A 9,582-nucleotide genomic window follows, 5' to 3' on the forward strand; every position below is an offset into this window, starting at 1 on the left:
ACCCCTTGGGGATCTAAATTCATACTTCACTAATCCCACAGTCTGAAGTTCTCCTAGGACTTTTTGCTAAATTCCAAGAAATTATACACTCTTGATCTCTTCTGTCCTCAAGTCCAGCTTCCCTGTGTAATCTGTTTTTGCCTTTCCTCAACCCAGAGAACCAGCCCCACCTTTAACTTCACTCAAAATTGTTCACTTTCACAAAAGTGAATTGGTGAGCCAGATATAGAGAACAAACTCGTGGTTATTGGGGGAAGGGGGGCAACATAGGGGTGGGGAGTGGGGGGTACAAACTATTGGTTGTAAGACAGGCTCAAGGATGTGTTGTACAACCCGAGGGATACAGCCAATACTTTGTAAAACTACAAACGGAAAGTAACCTTTAAAAATTGTACAAAAAATTAAAAAAATATGACTAGCTAGCAATTTTGAATATATTAAAAAAAAAAAGAATTGGTGAGCAATGTAGCCTTTATCAAAGACATTTTTAGTCTGATAACGAAAGAGCTGCACAGCACTCCTCAGAGCAAATAAAATAAAAATCTCCTAGTCATTCTTTCTCTCCCAAAGACCCTTTTGGGCTGCTCTGCCCTGAGAATTCTCACTTCTTCCCTCTCTCCACATGCAGTGGCCCTCTCCCCTCCTTTATTCATCTCCTTTATTTACACAGAATAATTCACCTGTCCCAGACTTTTCTCCAACCTGTACCCCTAAATCTTTCCTGACTGGGAAGGGAAGAGGACTTCTACTTAACAGAAGGCAAGCTCTTACTAGAACAGTTGGGACTGTACATACAGTATCCTTTATTTTTTTTAAAATAATGCCTAAGATTAAGTCTTAATCTATAAAAAATTTCTTGATTTTTACCAATCTAACTTTCTTTTCATCCAAATGCATATTGGCTTCTCAGTATTTTTTTTTTTCTTTTAAGGGTTATCTATTTCATGGAACAATTCTAATTTTCCAATCAACATTAAAAGAGGGAAAAATCAAGAAATTGATATATGCTACATAAATTGTATATACTATAAAATATATTCCCATGAAGTTAGATTCATATAGAATGGAGATAATAGTGCTTTGTATTTCTTTTTTTGGCTGCTCTGGGTCTTCCTTGCGGCATGTGGGCTCATAGTTGTGGCACGCGAACTCTTAGTTGCAGCATGCGAACTCTTAGTTGCGGCATGCATGTGGGATCTAGTTCCCCGACCAGGGATCGAACCGGGCCCCCTGCATTGGGAGCATGGAGTCTTACCCACTGGACCCCCAGGGAAGTCCCTCAACTACTTTTAAAAATGGTCAAAAGATTTGAACAGACACTTGAGCAAATGAGACGTGTAAGTTGGAAATAAGGACATAAAAATCCTATTCCAAGGTAAAAGGAACAAATTAAATGCGACAATTCTCAGAAGATTTAGTCTAAGTCAAGTTTCTCAGCTTCAGCACTACTGACATCTTAGGCCTGGTAACTCTTTGTTATGGGGGCTGTCCTGTGTATTGTAGGACGTTTAGCAGCATCCCTGGCCTCTACCCGTTAGTGCCCTCCCGCAAACAAAGCTGTAACAACTAAAAATATCCAGACATTGCCAAGTGTCCCCTGGGGTGCAAAACCACCAGTTGAGAACCAGTGTGCTGAGTGATGGAAGCCAGACTCAAAAGGCTACTAACTGTATGGTTAATTTATGTCACTCTGGAAAACAAAACTGTAGGAACAAAAAGCAGTTCTTGCCATGGTATGGGGTTGGAGGCAGGAGATTGATTACAAAGGGTCAATAAGGGAACTTTCTGGGGTGATAGAAATATTTTATATCTTGACTTTGGTACTACTCACATGACTGGGTTTATAGTTTTTGTGAAATTTAGTAAAATTTCATCCATCATTTCTTCAAATGGTTTTTCTGCTCTCTCTCCTCTCCTTCTGGTATTCCAATTACATGTATGAAAGACTGCTTGATATCATCTCACAGGTCACTGAGGCTTTTCCTCTCTGTGTTTCAGTTTGGATAATTGTATTGCTCTGTCTTCAGGTTCATTCATCTTCTTTTGCACTGTCTAATCTGCTAAGTCCATCCAATAAAATTGTGTTTTGATATTGTAATTTTTCATCTCCAGAAGGTTTTTTTTCTTTTTTTTTTTTTGTAGCTCCCATTACTTTCATCATTATGTTCATGTATTTAACTTTTTGAGTAAATTTAGTAATGAATCATTTCTTGGTCTGTGTCTATTGACTTATTTTCTGCTTATAGGTCACATTTTCCTGCTCCTTTGCATCTCTATTTAATATTTTACTGGATCCTTGATATTGTGAATATTACTGAGAGTGCATTTTATTGTCTTCCTTTGAAGAGTGTTCAACTGTGTTCTGGAAGACTTAATTTACTAGGAGGTCAGCTTAATCCTTTCAAAGCTTATTTTTAAGTTCTGTTAGGATGTATCTAGAGTAGCTTTTATTCTAGAGCTTGTTTAGTACTAATCAGTTGTGGCCCTTCTGGGATCTATACTAAATATCCTGGGCATTTTACAAGGTCTTTCCACTCTGGCTTTTTGTGATGAGAATGTCTCCCAGCCCTGTGTGAGTTCCGGAAAGTGTTGAGCTCAGAGCCTCTGGGGAGGTGTTCTTCAACCTATGCACACAATTTGGTATTTAGCCAGACTCAAGAGACTCCTATGCAAATTTCTGGAGCTCTTTTCCTGCATAGTTCCCTTTCCTGTTACTCTTTCCCACAAATTCTAATTGCCTTAGCCTCCTTGAACTTTGATTTCCGTGTCTTCAACTAACCAGAGACCCTGTGCTCTGCTTCAGACTCACCCTCCTTTTGTCACCAGCTGGAAAGTGCTGTAGGAAAAAAAGTGTAATTGTATGGCTACTTTTGTTTCTCTTCTCTCAGGGATCAGTCACATACTGTCTGTTATCCAATGTCGAAAAGCAGTTGTTTCATATATTGATATTTTGCCTAGTTTTTTAACTTTTTACAATGGAAGGACAAATCTGTTACTGGTTATTCTGTCACGTCCAGAGACAGATGTGAAACGCAATGTTGTTTTTTTTGTTTTTTTTTTTAACTAATAATAGACAAAAACACTGTAGACCAATAGAAAGAGGCTAGGAAAAACTTGAAATATAAACATAAAATATTAAAATGATCCCACCTGTCAATAAGATCCAAGCCTCCCAACTACCAAAAGTGGGCAAAAATACAAATGGGCAATGAATAAAAATGAGATTAAAAGACCATTACTAGATGAAAGCTGCATTAATTTTAAATTAATTTTCTCAATCTCTTTGATAAGAAATATTTTTTTTGTTTTACTTATTGAGGTTTAAAACACAGTAAATTGCATAAAATCTTGTGTATAGATTGATGAAACTCTTGGTTACATATGTATATACCCTTGTTAACCACAACCTAGATCAAGATATATAGAACATTCTATCACTGCAAAAGAATCCTTCATGTTCACCTAATACCTACCCTTTCCCCAAAGGTATGTATGCCTTGTTCTTCTATCACCACAGAATATTTTTGCCTGTTTTCCCACTTTAGGAATTTTGGACTGAATCATACACTAAATACTTTTGCCCCAGGATTGTTTTAACATTATGTCTGTGCAATTCATCCACATTGTTACATGTAGCTGTAGTTTGCTTATTGCAACATAGTATTGCATTATAAGAGTATTCTACAGATTATCTGTTCTCCTGTTGATGGATGTGTGAACTATTTCCAGTTGGGAGCAATTATGAATAAAACATCATTATGAGCATTTAACAATTCTTTTTTGTGGTTATGTTTTCATGCCTCTTGGGTAAAATACCTGAGTGGAATTGCTAGGTCACAGGATAGGCACGTTTAGCGTTAGTAGATACTACCGAATAGTATTCCAGTGTAATGCTGTTGCCGTTTCAGTTGCTCCATTAGCTTTTTCACATTTGCTGCTGTCAGCCTTTAACCACAATTTCAAATGCTTATTTGGATATTTCCTTTTGTGATGAGATTTTCAGGCTTTTGTTAGTTTTTTGTTTGAGTTGTCTTTTTCTTATTGATTTGTGGGACTTTTCAAAACATTCTGTTTAAGTCCTTTGTCAGATATATGTATTGGGAATATCTTCTGCCGTTCTTTGACCTGTTTTCTAAGTGTCTTTTGATTCACACTTCTTAGTATGTAATCCAATTTACTAATTGGTTAGTGCTTTTTTGGGTCTTGTAAAAGAAATATTTGCCAACTCTAAGGTCAGAAAGATATTCTCATGGTTTCTATTCAGAGGCTTGATTTAGCTTTCACATTTAGGTCAATGATCCACCTCAAATTAATTTTTTCTGCACAGTGTGAGTTAGGGGTCAAGGTTAATCTCTCCCCTATATGGAGATCTAATTTCTCCAGCACTATTTTAAAAATCATCCTTTCACTGACAGAATTGCATGGAACAAGTTGAGAAGTGTTTATTTCTGTCCTCTGGGAGTATAAGATTAGTATGATATCTTCCTTATATTTTGATAGAATTCATTAGTGAATGCTATCACTGAGTTTTGTGTGAAGTTTAAAATTACATATTCAATTTAATAGATATAGTACTATTATTTTTTCTCAAGTTAATTTTGGTCAGTTGCCTTGTACCAATTCCTGTCTCTTGGCTCCAAAAGCAACCCCTTACATATTCTGCTTTGTGATGCTGAGGTTAGGACTCTGCAACCACACTTCTACTTTGCAGGCTGGTTCCCTGTTAGGCTCTGCTTATAGTGGTTGCTAGAGACTGAAAGGCTGGAGAAAGATTTGTCCTTCCTGTGGACGATCTTCTTGCAGCTCCTCTGAGTATCAACCCAGTGATGTTCCTTCTCTGTGGTGCTACAGTTTCTATATCAGTTTCAGAATCCAGTGTGGAGTTTCTTTGTGCCTTTCCTTTCCCTTCAGGTGGCAGCATGCCCTCTTCAGAGGTCTGAGTTTCAGCCCCAAGGGTTCCTGCCCCAAGCTTCTAAGTTTTAATAATTCCAACCTCTTCTCTTTTTTCTCTTGACCTTAGGTTCTATAGTTGCTGCAGTGCTCTCTCCACACTTCAAAATTCTTTTGTTACTCTTTCAGTTACCTAACTTTATGACTGGTTAATAATTCTTTAAAGTATTTCTGTTCAAGTAACTGATGTCATTTTTGCTTCCTGATTAGAATCTGATACACTGACAAAGGGCTAGAGTCCAGAACATATAAAGAACTTCCACAAATCATTATGAAAGATGGACAACTGGTACATAAGCAAACCCTGTAACAAAATGAAGACAGAACTACACATATATACACACAAAGGACATGTACAGAAATGTTTACAGCAGCATTTTTGGTAATAGCCCAAACCTTCAAACTACCCAAATGCCCATTAAAAGTTAAATGGATGTTATGCTATATCCACACAATGAAATATAGCAGTGACAAAAATCTATCACTACATATATGGATTAATCTCATGAACACAATGCAAAGTGAAAGCCACTCAAAGGAGTAAATAATGTATGATTTTATTAATAAAGCAACAACAACAAAAATCCATGGTGCTATATTAGCACAGTGGTTATTCTAGGTGGAGGGTTGGAGAGGGATAGAAACTAGAAGGGAGATTGAGAATCTCTGGGGGATTGGTAATATGGCTTCTTGATCTATGTATGTCTGCATGGTCTCTCATTTTAGAAACAAACGCCTTTTTTTTTTAAAAAAATTTATTTTATTTATATTTATTTTTGGCTGCGTTGGGTCTTCGTTGCTGTGCGTGGGCTTTCTCTAGTTGTGGTGAGCGGGGGTTACTCTTCGTTGCAGTGCGCGGGCTTCTCATTGCGGTGTCTTCTCTTGTTGTGGAGCACGGGCTCTAGGTGCACGGGCTTCAGTAGTTGTGGTCCTTGGGCTCAGTAGTTGTGGCTCACAGGCTTAGTTGCTCCGCAGCATGTGGGACCTTCCTGGACCAGGGTTCGAACCCGTGTTCCCTGCATTGGCAGGCGGATTCTTAACCACTGTGCCACCAGGGAAGCACCCACCTTTCTTGACATACTGCCAACTCTCAAGCTACTGCCCTGTTCTCTAAGAGTTGTCTACACATCTGCCCCTGCCTTAACACTGAAATTATTCTCACCAGTCACCTGACTAAATTCAGTAGACATCATTCTATGCCCCCATTTTACTTAGCATAACTGTTGACCACTCTTCTTAAAATGCCCTCTTCGATGACACTGCATTCTCTTGGTCTTCCTTGATTACCCATCCCTTAAACACTGATACTCTCATCCTTAGATCTTTCTCACTTCCAAATCTGTGTATAATCTTATATATTTCCATCATTCTGAATATATCTATTTGCTAAGGACTTCCAACTGTTTCTAGTTTCTCTCCTAAGCTTTAGATAGTTACCTAATTGCCAACAGATGACCCCCATTTGGATTTATTCACACGGTGTCTGAGTGCTTACTATGGGTCAAATATTGTTGCTACAATTTCTCACAGAAATATCAGATTGAATGTATTCAAAGTCTATCTTCTTTCCCCCATAGTCTTCTTTCAGAATTCTTTCAGTGACTGGAACCGCCTTCCACTAGGCCAGCCAAGTAGAAAATCTCCAGGTAATTTTTTACTTCTCTCTCTCTGACCATATATTAATCAAGTCTGTTAAATTTACCTCTGCAAGATAACTCAAATCTACCCCCCTCTCCAGTCTCACTGCTTTTCATTCATATTTAATTTTATATATAATGTTTTGGAATGATGGACAGATCAAAGCGAACATTCCAAAGAAATGTCCGTATACATTCCAAAGCAATACTGAACACTATTTTCAAATGCTATACAGCATGTCCAAACTAAATATCTATATAACCCCTCAGATTAAGATAGTTGTGGCAGCCAAACTCCAAGAGTCCCAATCACCTCTGCCTCCTGGGTATTCATTCTTGTTTCGTCCCTTCCCCATTTGACCTGTAAAACCAATAGAATATGGCGAAAGTGATGGTATATCGTTTCCAAGATTAGGTTGTATAAATGCTGTGGCTCCAATCATGGGTGCATTTTCTTGGATTATTCTGGGAGAAGCCAGCTGCCATGTCATGAGGGCACTCAGGTGACCTATGATGTCTCCAGCCAACAGCCTGTAAGGAACTGAGGCCTGCCAACTACCCTGTGAGCTTGGGAGCACATTCTGCCCCAGTTGGACCTTCAGATTATATCACTGACAACTAACTACAAAGTCATGAGGTCTTGAGCTAGAACCACACAGCTAAGTCGCTGCCTTAATTAATTTTTGGCTGCGTTGGGTCTTCGTTGCTGTGTGCGGGCTTTCTCTAGTTGTGGTGAGCAGGGGCTACTTTTCATTGCAGTGGCTTCTCTTGTTGTGGAGCACCGGCTCTAGGCACACGGGCTTCAGTAGTTGTGGCATGTGGGCTCAGTAGTGTGGCTTGCAGGCTCTAGAGCACAGGTTCTAGAGTGCAGGCTCAGTAGTTGTGGCGCATGGGCTTAGTTGCTCCGCGGCATGTGGGATCTTCTCGGACCAGGAATTGAACCCGTGTCCCCTGCATTAGCAGGTGGATTCCTAACCACTGTGCCACCAGGGAAGTCCTGCTCCCTGATTTCTGACACATAAAAACTACAATAATTGTTTTAAGCTGATAAGTTTTGAGGTTAATTGCTATTAAGCAATAGATAACTTACTTCTCCCAATCAAACCAGAAGCTGACTAGTTTCTGTCAGTGGGACAAATAAAACAGGTACACTTTACACTGCTTCACAATTTCAAATTATTCACTACCACAAGATCAATGTGTTAAATTCTGGACAACAAAGTCAGTACTGGTCTAGTATAAACGCATTTGATCAGGATTTTATTTTCATAGTCAGCTTTGATTTATTCCAAACAAGCTGACAAATTTTTGGTTCTTTGATTTACAAGGGTTAAACATTACTAATTCCTCTTAATTAGCTAAAGAACAATTAATACAGTAGATTTAAAATTTTTATTTATTTATTTGGCTGTGTTGGGTCTTAGTTGCAGCATGAGGGACCTTCATTGCTGTGTGCGGGACCTTTAATTGTGGCATTGTGGGATTTTTAGTTGCTGCACGTGGGATATTTTTGCTGTGGCATGTGGGATCTAGTTCCCTGACCAGGGATTGAACCGAGGACCCCTGCATTGGGAGTGGGGAGTCGTAACCACTGGACCACTAGGGAAGTCCCCCATTAATACTTAGACAGCTAAATAAACCTATGTTGCTATTAGTTAATGGGACAAATGTTTTTGACCCCAAAAACTTCCCCCAAAGAATACCCAAAGATATTCTTAAAACTGCATCCAGGGCTTCCCTGGTGGCGCAGTGGTTGAGAGTCCGCCTGCCGATGCAGGGGACACAGGTTCGTGCCCCGGTCCGGGAAGATCCCACATGCCGCGAAGCGGCTAGGCCCGTGAGCCGTGGCCGCTGAGCCTGCGCGTACGGAACCTGTGCTCTGCAACGGGAGAGGCCACAGAGTGAGAGGCCCGCGTGCCGCAAAAAAACAAAAACAAAAAAACTGCATCCAGCATTGCCAAACATTATACCTGGCAAGAGGAGGCAATGAATAAATATTTCTTCAAGTGGGTGTAAAATTTTACAAGCAGTCAATTCCAAAGAGCTGGGAACATAATAGCAATAAACGTCATGAAGTGTCAGTTCAACTAATGACTTTGTACCAGAACATAACAGAATTGATCTGTTTTGGGTCTCCCTACACTAAAAATTCCATGTTTCCTTCTCTGCTTTCTTCCTAAATCTTTGGTGGGAAGATACTATATGAACTCTGAATAGCTCTCAGTGACTGCTAATTCAAAGCGACAGACTGACTACATGAATGGAAGAGAAATGAGACATCAGAAGACAATATGTTGCAAAAAACTGTATGAAGATGGAAAACAGATTAATAAATAGAAAACAAATTAAGGGTAAGAAGGCTCAAAGTTAAATGGCTACAGACAAAGATTAAAACTACAAGTGAACCTTAAAGATCCCTTAAAGAGGTTTGGAACTTAGAGGCACCACTGAAGTTGTGGAAGGAGCAAGGCTGAACAGGAGAACTGGTTCAGAGTCTGTTTAAGAGTTTCGGTCTTTTAGGTCCTCTCTGCCATTATCATATGCAACCAGACTCATCATTTCTCAGCTGTGCAAATTTGGGCACGTTTCCTAACCCCTCCAAGCAACAATCTCCTCATTTGTAATGAGAGAATAAGAAAATACCTATTTCATAGGACTATCTTGAGGATTAAGTGAGTCAATACATATTAAGTACATAGAACAGTATCTAGCACACAGTAAGCATGCAATAAAGCATACTTTATTGTTATTTTAAGCCTTTGATGCTACTTGCTTTCTAATTAATTACAGTGTACATATTACCTTGAGAATCACTAATTTAAATAAAATCACCTTTGGGGGACACATGAATGATGGAGAGAGAAAAGCATTTTCAACTTGTGAACACAGCTCCGTGATGAATATATGGCAGCAACATCTTTGCTTAGTCTCAAAGCAAGACTAACGATCATGAGCGCCATAGATGAGTACGAAGACAGGAAAACTGATGGAAAAA

Source organism: Lagenorhynchus albirostris, chromosome 11 (assembly GCF_949774975.1).
Source record: "Lagenorhynchus albirostris chromosome 11, mLagAlb1.1, whole genome shotgun sequence".
NCBI lineage: Eukaryota > Metazoa > Chordata > Mammalia > Artiodactyla > Delphinidae > Lagenorhynchus > Lagenorhynchus albirostris.